The sequence below is a fragment of the Talpa occidentalis genome, unplaced genomic scaffold, assembly GCF_014898055.3.
Source record: "Talpa occidentalis isolate TD23 unplaced genomic scaffold, MPIMG_talOcc4v2.1 talOcc4.11, whole genome shotgun sequence".
Taxonomy (NCBI): Eukaryota; Metazoa; Chordata; class Mammalia; order Eulipotyphla; family Talpidae; genus Talpa; species Talpa occidentalis.
Genome location: NW_023601104.1, coordinates 86204263 through 86219460, shown reverse-complemented (window position 1 = coordinate 86219460; position 15198 = coordinate 86204263). Strand labels below are relative to the sequence as shown.

At 37.4% G+C, this 15198-nt stretch overlaps 1 pseudogene; it reads right to left on the bottom strand.

The window, feature by feature from the left end:
- Positions 1 to 562: 562 nt before the first annotated feature.
- Positions 563 to 677, bottom strand: LOC119239580 (U6 spliceosomal RNA; annotated as a pseudogene).
- Between the last annotated feature and the right edge of the window lie 14521 nt (positions 678 to 15198).

Here is a 15198-nt window from a genome sequence, read left to right as displayed (position 1 = left end):
TTGCGTGTTGATTTTGTATCCTGCCACTTTACTGAACTGACTGATGAGTTGAATTAGTTTTTCTGTGGAGTTTTTGGGGTTCTCTATGTATAATATCATATCATCTGCAAATAGTGATAGTTTGACTTCTTCTTTTCCGATTTGCATTCCTTGGATGTCTTTCTCTTGTCTTATTGCTCTGGCTAGGACTTCCAGTATTATATTGAAAAGCAGTGGTGAGAGTGGACATCCTTGTCTTGTTCCAGATCTTAATGGAATTGCTTTCAGCTTTTCACCATTGAGAATGATACTGGCTGTTGGCTTGTCATAGATGGCCTTTATGATGTTGAGGTATGTTCCTTGTATCCCAAGAATTTCAAGGGCTTTTATCATGAATGGGTGTTGCACTTTGTCGAAAGCTTTCTCAGCATCTATTGATATTATCATATGGTTTTTATATTTCTTTTTGTTGATGTGCTGCATAACGTTGATTGATTTTCGGATGTTAAACCATCCTTGTGTCCCTGGAATGAATCCTACTTGTTCGTGGTGAATTATCTTATGGATACATTGTTGGATTCTGAAAAATATGGAACGCTTCACGAATTTGCGTGTCATCCTTGCGCAGGGGCCATGCTAATCTTCTCTGTATCGTTCCAATTTTAGTATATGTGCTGCCGAAAGGGTTTTTAAAGGACAAAAGGAAAGAGGAGGATAGCATTTCAAAAACTGTTTACCAAGAACTAGCATTAATTGCAGTTGGTGGGTTTTTTTGTTAAGTTGGCCTTGGTTGTAAAGGAGAGAAGATAAAGTTATCTTTATACAGTTCTCATGGAAGGCATTGTCTAAATGGAAACTGGTTCTTGCTGGTCAGTAAATAGTTTTAAAGTATGAAAGTTCAATACAATGTAGTTTCACGCATAAGATAGAGTCCATTTAGTCTGCCTACAACATTCCTTTGCAGAGTGTTAAAATTACATGTGTAGTTCTGCTTCTTGGATTATCACCAAGCATTGATTTTCATTTAAATTTTAGAAATCATCATATCATTAACCTCCCCATCATATCATTAACCTCCCCCATCATTAACCTCCCCAGCCCCCATGTGGCTGATGGAATAAAAAAGACTGGGTTGATGTAGGAACCAGCATCCCGAAGGCTAGATTTATGTTTCAGGCCCTGCCAGCATGGCAGGTCCTTGAGATTCTTGTTATCTCTCTATTTTCCTTCTTTCTTCCATAGCCTGTGCTATTTGAGACTTTGTGCCTTCTCTGTTCTCAGTCTACCTGTGAAATACCAACCTGGCCTGAGGGCTACACACACTATCAAGTCATTTTCTAGTTCTAGCTGCCAGCAGGACATTTGGGTTCAAGCAGGGCTTTTCATTTTCACAGAGACATTGAGGTACAATGGATTTTTTTTTTTTTTGCTAGTAATTATGATGCAGACCAAATGCTCCTTCTCACTAGACTTTAATCCAAGAGGATAGGGCTTGTAACTATTGGCAGAATTCTAGCTTAAGGAGAGAATCTACTGAGAATGGAGCCTGCTTACAAGATGAAGTAAGTGCTTGGGAGAGAATTTGGTCCTGGTGAAATTTTTTGTGATTCTGCATCAAGTCAAGTCTGAAGCTAGTCTTATTCTTAAACTTAACAAATAATCCCTTTTTGCTTAAGCCAGCTTGGATAGGTCATTACAACTGAAAGAGCCCTCCTGGGCACAGCAAATCTCAGCTGTGGGTCCTTGAACATGTCACTTCACATCTCTGAACCTTAAGCATCTGAGATGCATGAGTTTTGTTTGGGAAAGTGGGAAATAAAGATGAAGCAAGGTAGCAACTATCTTCAAGGTCACTGATGTGTCCCCAGAAGTGCTGACATCTATAAGCTCAAGTGGTGGTGTTTCGTTCTGGTGCAGAAAGGGTATTGCTTTATATTAAGCAGAAGAGTGACTGATGATGTCTTCTGCAGGTTTGACTAGACCTGAATATTCCAGTATTACAGACAGGAATCTGAGCCTTTAGGTGAATTACTTCATATGTTCACCCCGCTGAGCTGCGTACGGGCAGTACCATACAAAATGTACTGCACCCTCTTGTTGATGTCCTCTGAGATCTTCAAATTGTACTTGACAAAGGAAATTAAACTTGGCTGAAAGAAAGCTTTAGGCAGTTCTGCGCTATTGAAGGAGCTTACTCTCTCTCTTTTTTTTTAACATCCCAAGTTCATGAACTCATTTTCTTTGCCTCACATTCCATCATCTCTCTAACAGATGGGATTACTCCCCACACACTGCCTAGGGTAAGAATGCAAGACTGCTGCTTTCTCTGGGACAGTTTCCTTTCCTGCAGGCTAGATCTAACTGGCGCTCTGGCTTAGTTGACAGGCCCCCTCTTACTGCAGGTGCTTCGGTTTCCCTCCTTTCATTCTTACCTTCTCTACCCTTCTTCTACTCCTCTCTTTACTCCTTCCCTTGCTTCTTTCTCCCTCTTTTTCTTTGTCTAATTTTTAGAGGTAAAGCAACAAGATCCCCCTCCCCCCAATTTCCACCTCTCCTGGCAGCAAAGACTTTGTCTTTTCACTCTCTGGATAATTTAAGTTGCCAGTACTGACCCTTCGTGAAATAACTAAAGGAAAAATTACATTTATAATTTTTTTTTTAAAAAGTCAATTTATTTTTTGCCTGGAACTTAATAAATGGAAAAAAAATTAACTTGGATTCCTACAGAGGCAGAATTTGCAGACATCAGGAGCAGTGATGAAAAAAATCTTAAAACTTGATTTCTATCTCTTCATTTTACTAATGATTGCATGAAGATCTAAGTGAGGACTGGGTTGCTCAAAATTTTGCAAACAATTCCTAGCAGGGTTAGTTCAATCCAAGTAAAAATTTTACTGAATCTCTGCCCTGAACAGAGCCAAAGTTCCTTCTTTATACAGAACTCCTGAGGTTTCTTGATTTTAAAATAGAAAATATCTCATTAGAATAGAGCCATAGTATTCAGAAGGATGGCGCAGATGGCCAGTTTTATGTGTTATATTTTAGACATGTTTGACTGTTGAATTATTTGCATAACCTCTGGCTTATTTAAATTTTTAATTTTCAAATTTATTCTATTTTACTTTAAAATATATTTATATATACATATATAGACTTATAATTTTACATAATGCATAATTGTTATATCCAACCTATGCTTTTTCTGTTTTCCTGCCTCTTTTCTTTTTCATTCCATCCAAAGTGTCTCTCACACCCAGACTTTCAGGAAAAGTAGTTTCTATCCTTTATTCCCATGCATATATATTATATAAATATCAATACACATACATACCTTGCATATATCTATACAAACATTGCATACGCGCACATGTCTCTAAATCACATTTTGATATTGTTACAAATACAAGGTGGTATTAGACACACTATAATCCAGTTTCCTTTTTGCTACTGGTTTAACTACTGCTTTAGCTTAGGTATAATTATTTTTATTATAAATTGGTCGTGAGTCATTTTCTAGTCTCTTGCTAGTCTCCTTTTCTACATATTTCCCCTTTTATTCTCACATGCCCTATTTCAATTAGGATAGACATGAAGAGGACATTGCATGATGTAAGTTTGTGATTACTACTTGCCCATGGATGGCAGAAGTCAAGTTCTAAATGGAGACTGAAATACATTATCGTAGGGAAGTCGTGGAGTACATTGGGGCTGGCATTTGTCAAAGGATGTGTATTGAAAAGCAAAAATATTGAAATTGGAGCTAATCTATTCCAGTGGTTTTCATAATTTCTGAGCATAAGAATCCCCTGAGAAACTCAAGAAAAAACAACTCCCTTGGAATTTGATTTGGTAGGCGAAGGTATGACACAGGAGCATGCATTTTTAAGAAGCTCTGTAGGTGACACTCTATAGGTGGTCCATCAGACCTCGGAAACTTTTCTTTTGGCAGACAAGGAAAGACACTTCCAGGGACTCATAGACTTGCCCAAGGTCAAGCAATCATATTCAAATACAGAAATTGATCTAGAAACTTATTTTCCTTCCTTGAAAGGAGTACTAGAGACTCTTGGTGTATCCTAAGGTGTAATATTTTCATCATCTTTTGCAAAGACTCAAAAATGTTCCACCTGGCTTCCTTTATCCAAATCTTCATTTTCAAGAACACATTCTACCAAATGAGAGATGAGAATTTTAAAGTTAGAATGTTTCTTGAAGAGATGGAGACTGTCTTAGTAAATAGGATATTCCAAAGTAATGTTACTTTGCAGGTAATCAAGGAAAAGAGATTTAGGTGTAGCATATTCTGTCAAAAGGCTATCAAATAATCTCCCACTTTCTGCTTGGTTATTTTCACTTAGAATATTAGTAAAATAACTATTGGTATCTTTGAAACTGACTTTGAATCTTCTCATTTAAACATGGTTTCATGCAGGTGGAAGAAGGAATCATTTGGTGAAATGGTTACTATTATTAAATTTTTGGGGTTACATTATGTATTCATGACTTATTAAAAATATTTTTATATCCCCCTGTGCTTCAGGCAATGAATAATATCACCCGTACAAGTTTACAAAGCTTTATGTTTAACATAAAATAGTTTAAGACCACACGGGGTAATCTGGTTTACAATTAAAATGTCCCGGCCAGTGAGTCCCTCATTAAAAACACAAAGTAAAACTTAACTCACACCATTAAAATACCTCCATTCATTACTACAAACATGCACCATCTGGGGTAGTTTTGTGCCTCCCAATTTCTTATTAGCAGGGGAGAGATCGGAGTTGACTTCCTCCAGAAATCAGTCTGTCTTACATAATGCAAATGCGCACTGCTGATTGCCAGCGTCCTTAATTACTGATGGGAGCCTCTGACCAAGTGCTAATGCTGGAACATGTCCTTCACCAGTGCTTTAAAAATGAAACACACATTTCTGCCGAGCTTTACTTTCTTTCTTAATGATACAGCTTTTATGACTAGAAAAGATAAAGTTTAATTATTAAATTTAAAAAGAAATACCCATTTTCTTAATGCATGATATGGCAAATAGAGCTCCTCATATGTGGGTGCCAGCTTTTATGGAGTAGGCCCAAGACTGGCATGATTACTTCTGTCCTCTCCACAGCTCTCTTAGTTAGGCATTATTGGCCTTATCTTTTAGATGAATAAACAGGCTTGGAGAGGTAAATAGCTTGCAAAGGCAAAATAGCTGGTGTTTGCAGATGTGGGTATGGGACTTCTTCAGGGGATATTACGTTGTAAATACATGATGCAGCTGCCCTTTTGGGGGAATGGCTATTGGTATAGAAAGGATTAATACAGTGACTCCAGCTGCACTGAAGCACCTATATATCTTGGGTGGGGTCCACATTCTACCTCTGTTTCGTTAAGTGTGGCCCACGAAGTAACAGCTACTGCATCATCTGGTTATTTGTTAAAAATATGGAATCAAGGCACCATCAGACTGCTGCATCAGAATTCTCCCTCCCACATTACTGATTATTGATGTCTGAGAAGCACTAGACTAGTTTATTTTTATTATTTACCCATAGCATTGGGGTCCACACCAAGTGGAAGACTCAATGTCTCTCTTATGTACTGTACATCTGTTGAGACTACCAGCCATATCACACACAGTTACATCGCTTCCCCAGCATTTAGCATTGTGACTTTCCCTAGGAGTTGCTAAATGAATTTTTGATGAATAAATGAAGAAACAAATGACATTTTTACTCATGGAAATGCAATGATTCTAAAAATTTGAATATTAAGGAAGTCAACAATGGATGCTGAATACTTTAAAACATTTAATTAAAGCTTCTAGATATAGTAGTAGCAAAGCATCCTTCTCCCATTTTTCAGCTTTATCAAGGACAAATAATTTAATTGAGCATGTAAGGTTAAACATTGAGCACGTTAGGTTCAGTCTTCCTGACAAGGCAAGACTCTTCCACTGTGTCTGTGACTAACTCTCCCAGCTCAGAGACAGGTCATAATTCTCCCTCCAACATTACTGATTATAAGTAGCCTCTGATTTTTATCACTCTTACTACCCTGTGTTTTGACTAATTTCTAACAATTATGTGTAAATAGTTTGGGTTTCCTGGCCAATCCATCTTCTCAGTATTTACCGTGGAAAGACTCCATTAACAAAGCAGACCCAGATGGGACTGAAAGTCTCTTACTTGAGCTTGTACTGCATCCGGAAGAGAACTGAGACTTTCAATGAAGACACAACAGGAAATTATTTTAAAAGCCATGAAAAATGCAGGACCAGAAATCTGGACAAGAGAACTCTGCCCTGAGAACATTCAGAGGGCAAACTGCAGAGAGAAAGCAGAAGCAAGATTGCACCAGGAGAGGGCATTTGCTTGGGTGTCCCTGATGCTGGAGTGGGTGGCTGGTAGCAGGGCTGTTCAGATGTAGCTGTCAGCCTCCAGATAAATACCACCCTATTCTGAGGTCTGAAATTCCTGCAGTTTGGAGTTGGCAGCTAAGAACAGGATGAGAGAAGGCAAGAGTTAAATTGGGATTGTGGGAAAGAGAAGGGATAGGATGATTCTAACTGGTCTGATTTTTCTTTATAACTTTATTGCCATCGAGTTAAGATTGTTGAAATTGATATGCTAATTTATGTATAGTAGATAAAAATTCCTGTTGGTGTTAATGAGTGCTATTTTTAATAAGCCTGAAAAGCAAAATGCACAAAAGTAGAAAAGACACTAGAGATAAATTTTTAAAAACTGTTCATTATCATAGGTGAGATGAGGTTGGGGGATCAAGGAGTACAGTGTTCACATCATTTTTAGGTAAGCTTCAGTCTCTGTACTTTATGCTTTCCTTGGGAAACCCCATCTCCCTGGATCAACCCTTTCCTCCCTATTTCTTTTTACTTTTATTTGTTTATTTTAATTAAAATAATTATTTTTTAAAAGGTTAATTATTTTTTTAAATAATTATTTAAATAAATTTAATTTTTTTTTTTAAAAAGGTTAACAAAAGGTTTATTTACAAGGGAAGGGGAATGAGGAAATGTACAACTCAAGGAGAAAAGAGGGAGATAAATTCTTAAATGTGTCCTACCCATCCCACCGACCTGGAATCCCAAATGACCCGCTGAGACCAAACCTGCCTGCCCAAGAACATGAGCCAAGTATGCCCGACCCTACTAACATGCCTGGTTTTTATTTACAAACAGAGAAAATGGCTGCTTAACTCCACCCTTAGGTTCTCACAACTTCCCTTTGGGGATCCTGGGATTTGCAGTTTCTGCTTTTATTTTTTATGCTCAGAAAGCAGGCAGAGAGGAAAGTTAGGAAAATTGTGTTGAATCCCATGATGGAAAATCATTTGGCTTCTTCTCTTTACCTTTATTTTAAAGATCACTGAAAAAGCAGCTGGTGGTAGTTTATAGCCCAGAAGTTGGATTGGTTAGATTCTAAGCCTGCCTTCATAATTCTCTAAATGGTGTCCTAATTGGCAGAACAGATTTGAGTTAAAGTGTGGAATTCATAGGCTGACAACCTGGGTTCAAGAAAGCTCACCTCTGCACTTCCTAGTAGTGGACCTTAAATAGTGATGGAACTTCACCATGCCTAGTTTACCTCATTAATAAATATTAAGAATTAATAAAATTCCTCACAAGTGAGAACCCTCATCTCATTGGGCTATTAAGTGAAAGTGCTTAGCGTAATGCCTGGTACATAGCAAAGAAACATCAGCCATTCTTATCACAGCAGCTCTCATTCAGACCCACAACCAAGGATATAAGAGTATATAAAGGATGCTGAAGACAGGCGAAGAACTAGACCCATGTGTGAGAAGACTGACACTGTCTTATCTGAGTCTTTGTCCAGGTCCCTCGCTATGAAGGGAGACATAGGGCAACATGTTGGTTACTTTTCTCTGAAAACAATCCTCCAGATTCAGTGATGAGCACTCTGCTAACATATCTTCTTTGGCTATTTTTTTATCTATAGCTCAGAATAAACCAGCCCTGAGACTTTTCCAGAAAGATTTTATTTGAGCAAGCGGTAGATACAGAGTTTTGTTTTCATCTTGTGTTGTTAGCCACACCATAGGTGCTTACATTCTGTGGACCAAACAGTTACATCACACCTTTGGGAAGTTTTACATCTATTAGATAAATAGTAAAGTGTTTGCCTGTTTACTATCACAGAGTGCAGAATATAGCAGACATGGGTGGAGTGAGAGTTACACAGGTGTAAATTATCCATGAAAATAACTCTGTCTAGTTATCAACTGTTAGAATTTAATGGGATCATCACAAGATGCCTGATAAATCTGTTGATAAGCATCATAGAAAAGGTGAAACTTTTCAGAACTGATTAAATGTTCTACAAATATTAAAGGAATTCTGTATGTCAGACTATACTGTGTATAATCTCTTGTTTCTCCCCAGTCATCACATGTATCTTAAGAGATTATATTCTTGTTCCTTAGATTAAAAAACCTGAAAATCGGAGTTGTTCAGTGAGCAAGTGACACAAGTGGATTAGAACTTATATTTGTGTATCATTAGATCCTCAATTTTTCCCCCATCGTTTTAATGTTCTATCCCACATAGATATAGGAAGTTTGCTTTGGTTAACTGGGAGCAAACCATAACTGTCAAAATTGTTAATAAATTTTCTACCCTTTTGGTTGATTGAACAAGAAGTGTTCAATCAGGGACTCAGAAGTTAGTTTTTGATTCAGGAAAGTTACCCTGAGACAGCATCAAGTGACAACATAAGAATTTTGAAGAGAGTTCTGTTGCTAACAATGTCAATAATTTCCTGGAATTCATCTAACAAATGCCTAATGAGTTCCTACTATATTCTCTACATTGTTCTAAGCAAAGGAAATATAATAGTAAACAAAATTGACAACAGTCCCTGCCTTTACAATGCTTCTTATACATGTTTCTCAAACCATGAAAGACTTTTTTTCTTATACAGCACTATTTGAAAACCATTTTCACTAGTTACAGCTTTTTGGTACTTTTAGTGCTTGCTATAAGGAAATTTTATTAGGCAACTTTAAATTTCACTTGTTTACCACTTACTAATTATTGAGTCAGGAACTACCAGGCAGTAAGAGCTTTAGGCATTAAAGTAAGAGTAAACAGAATTTGGGCCTCCCCGGTGGCGCAGCGGTTGAGCGCTGGGTTGCGAAGCTGCCTGCGGACTTTGCAGCGCTGGTTCGATCCCCGGCTGCTCCCCGGCCACTGGAGGAGGGTCCCACATGGCGCGCAGACCTCTCCTGCTGCCCGCTGCTCCCCTCAGCAGTGTACTTCGGTCCTTCTGCCTGCTCTGCTCCCCGCTCTGGCTCTGGTGAATTCTCTCACCCTCCCGCGCTTCTGACTGTACCCAGTGCATGTACAAATAAATACATAAATAAATAAATAAAAATACATGCCTCTCTTTAAAAAAAAAAAAAAAGAGTAAACAGAATTTTACCTTGTTAGGAAAATAGTTATTTTCTTCTTTTTAAAAAATATGTACCACTATAAAGTAAATATCTCAATTCTTATCTGTGGAGGTTTCTAGAAGCTGCTTGTTTTTGCAGTTAAATTGTTGTAGCAGTCACTATGCTAGCTATTCTTCATGTCACTGTTATCCAGGTTAATGTGCAGATAACTTTTATTTGTATGTGCTAAAATACTGATCCCATGAAAAATTGCTTAACGTGGTCCAGTACTCAGATTAATGAGATCCCAAATCACCATTTACTAGTTAAATAGCACTGGACAAGTTACTTCAGGTTTCTAGAGTTTGGAACCTCATATTTTTAGTATTTTCTTTAAAAATTAAGAGAAAGAAATTAATGAGGGATTCTTTTTCCCAGAACCCAAACCCTGGAATATTAATACAAGTACAACCAGTTTTGTTTACATTTTCTTTGAAAGTATGAGTTTTGTCATCCAAATTAGATTATCAGATTTTTGATGTTACAAATTTTGTCATATACCTTATTGAATTCTCTATTGCAATGAATATGCTAGCAACGTATGTTTGGCAGTATTTTGACTGGCTTAGGACATGAGTGAGTAGAGATAATTTAAAGAATATTAGATATTTGCACACTTGGGTATACTTCGGGTCTTTTTTCTATTTAAGAGAGAGAAGAAAATCTGTGCTTGGGAGCAACTTCCCTCATAGGAGAGGGCAGTATGTATGAGGAATATAATGGACACTGGTGCTCACTTGGTATCTTGGCTGGTTTTCAGTTTCTGTGGAGAGAAGTGCTTGAGATTCAGTCTAGGAATAAATGGAATTGTGTTGGGATTCAAATGCCAACACAAAGCACATCTAGGGGCAAAGGTGTTCAGCAGTATGCAGAGACCCTAATGATTAGAAGCTTTGGGACATCCTGAGGTCACACCCTAATAAAGGAGATTGTGTCTTTCATGCCAAGTTACAGTAATAGTGACATTTCCATGAGTTGCTACTAAAGGTCACACACAAGGACAAGTGTGGGGGTGTGGTGTCTTGATTTGACAAGTGGGGTTTCCTCATCGTGGCTGCAACTGACAGATTCTGAAAATAGATTCAAACACTGAAGTTCAGAGATGTTAAAATTATCTGACAAGGAATTTAAAGCAGTCATCATAAAAATACTGCAATGAGCAATTATAAACCCACATCAAACAAATGAAGAATAATAGAAAGCCTCAGCAAAGAAATGAAAGGTTTAAAGAGATACCAAATGGAAATTGTAGAACTAAAAGATCCAGTAACCATAATTAAAAACTCAATGATGAGCTCATCAGTAGAATGGAAGGAATAAAGAATTAGTAAACTAAAAGGTACAGCAGTAGAAGTTAGACTGGAGAGGAAAAAGGAAACTTATGGATCTGGGGCATTATAACAAGAAAATTAACACTCATGACACTGGAATCCCATGGGGAGAGAAGTAAGAGGGTGGGCTTGAAAAGGTTCTCAAATATACAATGGCTGTAAACTTCCCAATTTTGGAAAAATATATACATTATCATGGATTCCAGAAACTAAGTGAAGTCCCAAAGGGTAGTAAAAGATCCATACCGAGACACATCATGGTCAAACTTGTAAGAACTACAGATAGTGAAAAAAAAAATCTTGAAGGAATAAAAAAGTGATATTTGTAGGTAAAAACAATGTGAATGATACTAGATTTCTCATCAGAAATTATGGATGCCAGAAGTGTCTGGCACAGCATTTCTCAAGTGCTAACAGAAAAGTACTATGAACCCAGGATCTTAAATTCAAGGAAATTATTTTATGGAATGAAGGGGAAATCAGAACATTCTTATATCCTAGAAAATTAAGTTGTCACCAGAAGATTTACTCTAAAGTAATGGCAAAAGGAAGTTCTCTAAATAAAAGAAGAAATGATAAAGGAAGGAAACTTGGAAAACCAGTGAAAGAAGGAACTCAGAAAGCAAAGAAATGGACAAATATAATATACTTCTCCAGAGTTTATAAATTACCTTCATTGGGTGAAGCAAAAATTATAACACTGACGTGGTTCTCAAGGTATGTAGAGAAATATGTATTATAGAATTATAAGAAGTGTTCAAGTAATGCACAGGAAAGCAGGGAAGAAAAGAGTAATGAAAACCATAGATAAAACAGAAACAAAAATTAGAATTGCAGACTTAAGCTCTAATATACTGATGTAAATTGTCTAAATACACAAACCGAAAGGCATGTATTGGTAGAGTGGGTTAAAAGATAACTCAATCACATACATACACTGTCTATAAAGGAAATGTGCTTTAAATGTAATATTGGCGGGTCCTCCCTGGTGACACAGGGGTTAAAGACACAGTGCTGTCAAGCTATTGACAGCCACTATGGCATGAGTTTGATCCCCCCACCCACTCCAGCCAGGGACCTACCCACATGGTGCAGCAGACCTCTCCTGTCTCGCCTGCTGCACCCCTCAGCAGTATATTTCAGTAGATCTGCCTGTTCTGCTTTCTACTCTGTCTCTGGTGGATTTTCTCACTCCCTGCACCTCTGGCCTACACCCCAGTTCTTGTATGTATAAATAAATCTTAAAAAAAAAAATGTGATATTGGCAAATTGAAAGCCAAAATATGCAACGTGATAACCACACACAAAATAATCAAAAGAAAGCAAAGAAAATTACCAGAGAAGGATATTATATAACGATAAAAGAGTCACTCCACCGAAGATATGGCAAACCAAAATGTATATGCATAAACATTTTAATATCCATTTATGATACAGATTATCATAAAAATAGGAAGAGGGAGAGCTTCTTCAACTTGATAAAATACTGATATTGTACTTAATGGTTAAAATGCTAATGCTTTCCTCCCAAGACAAAGCAATAGAGAGAACAGTCTTTTCAACAAGTTTGGGTTTCCATAGACAACAACATAAACCTCAAAATTACTATGAAACATTGATTCAAAAGTTTTCACAAACTTCAGTATGAAATGTGCAATCTTAAAACTTTTAGAAAAATTAAGAAAGAGTATTTGGGGTATAGGGTTAGGCAAAGTGTTCTTAGACTTGACAGCAAACAGGTGATCTATAAAAGGAAAATTTGATCAAAATTGAAAACTATTGCTCTGAAAAAGACCTTTTTAAAAGGATGAAAAGGCAAGTCACAGCCTGGGAGAAAATACCTGCAAATCTCATATCCCACAGGAACTAGTATGTACAATACATAAAATATATAGCTATATAGGAATACATAAAGAATGCTTAAAGATACACACACACACAAACACACAGAAAAAGTCTATTTAGAAAATAGACAATAGGTGAACAGGATACATCAGCAAAGATGATATACAGGTGGCAAATAAGCACACAAAAGATGTTCAGCATCATTAGTCATTAAGGAAATGCCACTTAACACCATAATGAGCTATAACTATACATCTGTCAGAATAGTGACACCACCGAAACCTGGTGAGGATGCAGAGAAAAAGGATTACTCATACATTGCTGTTGGGAATATAAAATGGTATAACTACTTTGGAAACTGGCTTAGTAGTTTCTTAAAAAAAAGCTAAACATGCAACTGCCATATAACCCAGATTGTACTCTTGAGCATTTATAAGAGAAATGAAAACCTGTGCATGAATATTTATAACAGCATTGTTCATAATAGCCCAAAACTGGAAACAGCTCAAATGTTCCCACAATGAGTAAGTGATTAAATAGACTACAGCATGGCATAGATAGACCATGGCATCCTAGCCCACACTGAAAAGGAATAACCAGTTGGTAACTGCAGCAACTTCAATATTCTATATGTGTATGTCAATCTCTAGAATATTTGTATGTGTGTGTATCAATCCTAACGTGTTACATACTGCTTGATTGAGTCCATTTATATGATATTCTTGAAATGACCAAGTTATGTAAATGAGGAACAGGTTATTTATTTCCAGGAGTTAAGGACTGAGTGGGGCAAGTGCAGTGGGATAGTTCCCATGAAGATGAAAATATTCTGTATCTTTTTTTTATTTTTATTTTTTAAAATAGGTTATCTATCTATCTATCTATCTATCTATCTATCTATCTATCTATCTATCTATCTATCTATCTATCTATCTATCTATCTATTTATATGAGCACTGGGTACAGTCAGAAGCACGGGAGGGTGAGAGAATTCACCAGAGCCAGAGCAGGGAGCACAACAGGTAGAAGGACCGAAGTACACTGCTGAGGGGAGCAGCGGGCGGCAGGAGAGGTCTGCGCACCATGTGGGACCCTCACCCGGTGGCCGGGGATCGAACCGGCGCTGCAGAGGCTGTGGGCAGCTTTGCAACCCAGTGCTCAACCACTGCGCCATCGGGGAGGCCCTCTTTTTTTTTTTTTTTAAGATTTATTTATTTATTTACACAAGCACTGGGTACAGTCAGAAGTGTGGGAGGGTGAGAGGATTCACCAGACTCAGAGCGGGGAACAGAACAGGCAGAGTGATGAAATACACTGCTGAGGGGAGCAGCGGACATGGCAGGAGAGGTCTGTCACACCATGTGGGACCCTCGCCGGTGGCCAGGGATTGAACCGGCTCTGCAGAGGCTGTGGGCAGCTTCGCAGCCCAGCGCTCAACCACTGTTCCACCAGGGGAGGCCCAGTATTCTATATCTTGACTGTCAATGCCAGTACTTTGGTTGTGACATTGTGATAATGGTTTTGTAAGATGTTACCATTCAGGGGAAACTGGTAAAGCATGAATGTGCTCTTGTATATTCTCAAAATTAAAATGTTGAAACAAAAAGAAATAAGTGTGACTAAATTTTATAGACCCAAAGTGGAAATCTGTAACATTTGACCATGGACTGAGTTGGGACATCTGGATTCTATAATCAGACATGTTCCCCCTTTACTAAGTGATTCTATTCAGTCATTTGCTTTATGTTTTCTCTGCTTCTATGATCCAGATTCTGGGCAAAGTATTCATTCACTCTGCTGGCCTCAGTGTCACAGTTTTTAAAGGGGATGTTTGGCTCTAAATTCTTTTCTGTTTTTTTAAGTAAAAAAATTCAAAGGTCTTCAATATAGTCCAGTGGCTAAGCATCATTATTAAGCATTCTTAGTAATGCTTGGTGGTAGTTTATATTTGAATTACAACTTGTTTTATAAACCCTTTAATTGAGAGATTACCTCTATGCCTCTTCTTTACCCACTGCCTAGCAAAATAGCTTTTCACAAAGTAGATATTCACTGAAGGTTTTAGTGATCATTTATTTGATGAGTTTATCACTGGACCAATAGTTTAGAACAAGTGTTTTCTAAAACAATTACCCATCTCAGATGCGCACAAAACTTAAATGCCAGTTTAAAAATCTTTTCCTGTGCTTCAGACCACCAGCTGTTTCAATGTAATCATGTAATGTTTAAGTGTTGCATATTAGAATGCTCATATAATTCAACTGAATTGTATTTTGAAATTGCACCGATTTTTAATCTTATCATAGTTATGCAGCTACATAACAAATATGATAAACAGCCAAATTATAGAGGCCAGACTCTGCAGAGACCATGAGGCTCTAATGATGGTTTATTGGTCTAAAAATCGAATCTGTGATTCTTAAAGAGGCCTTGAAATGCTTAAAGTGTGTACATCTTCCAGCTGATTTTTCTCTGATTTTTAAGGTAAAAGGTATTTCATAATCCCAGGCATGTATTTTTATAAAACATTTACTACTGTAATTTTCTAAAGTGATGTAATAGATGTCTTTCATGA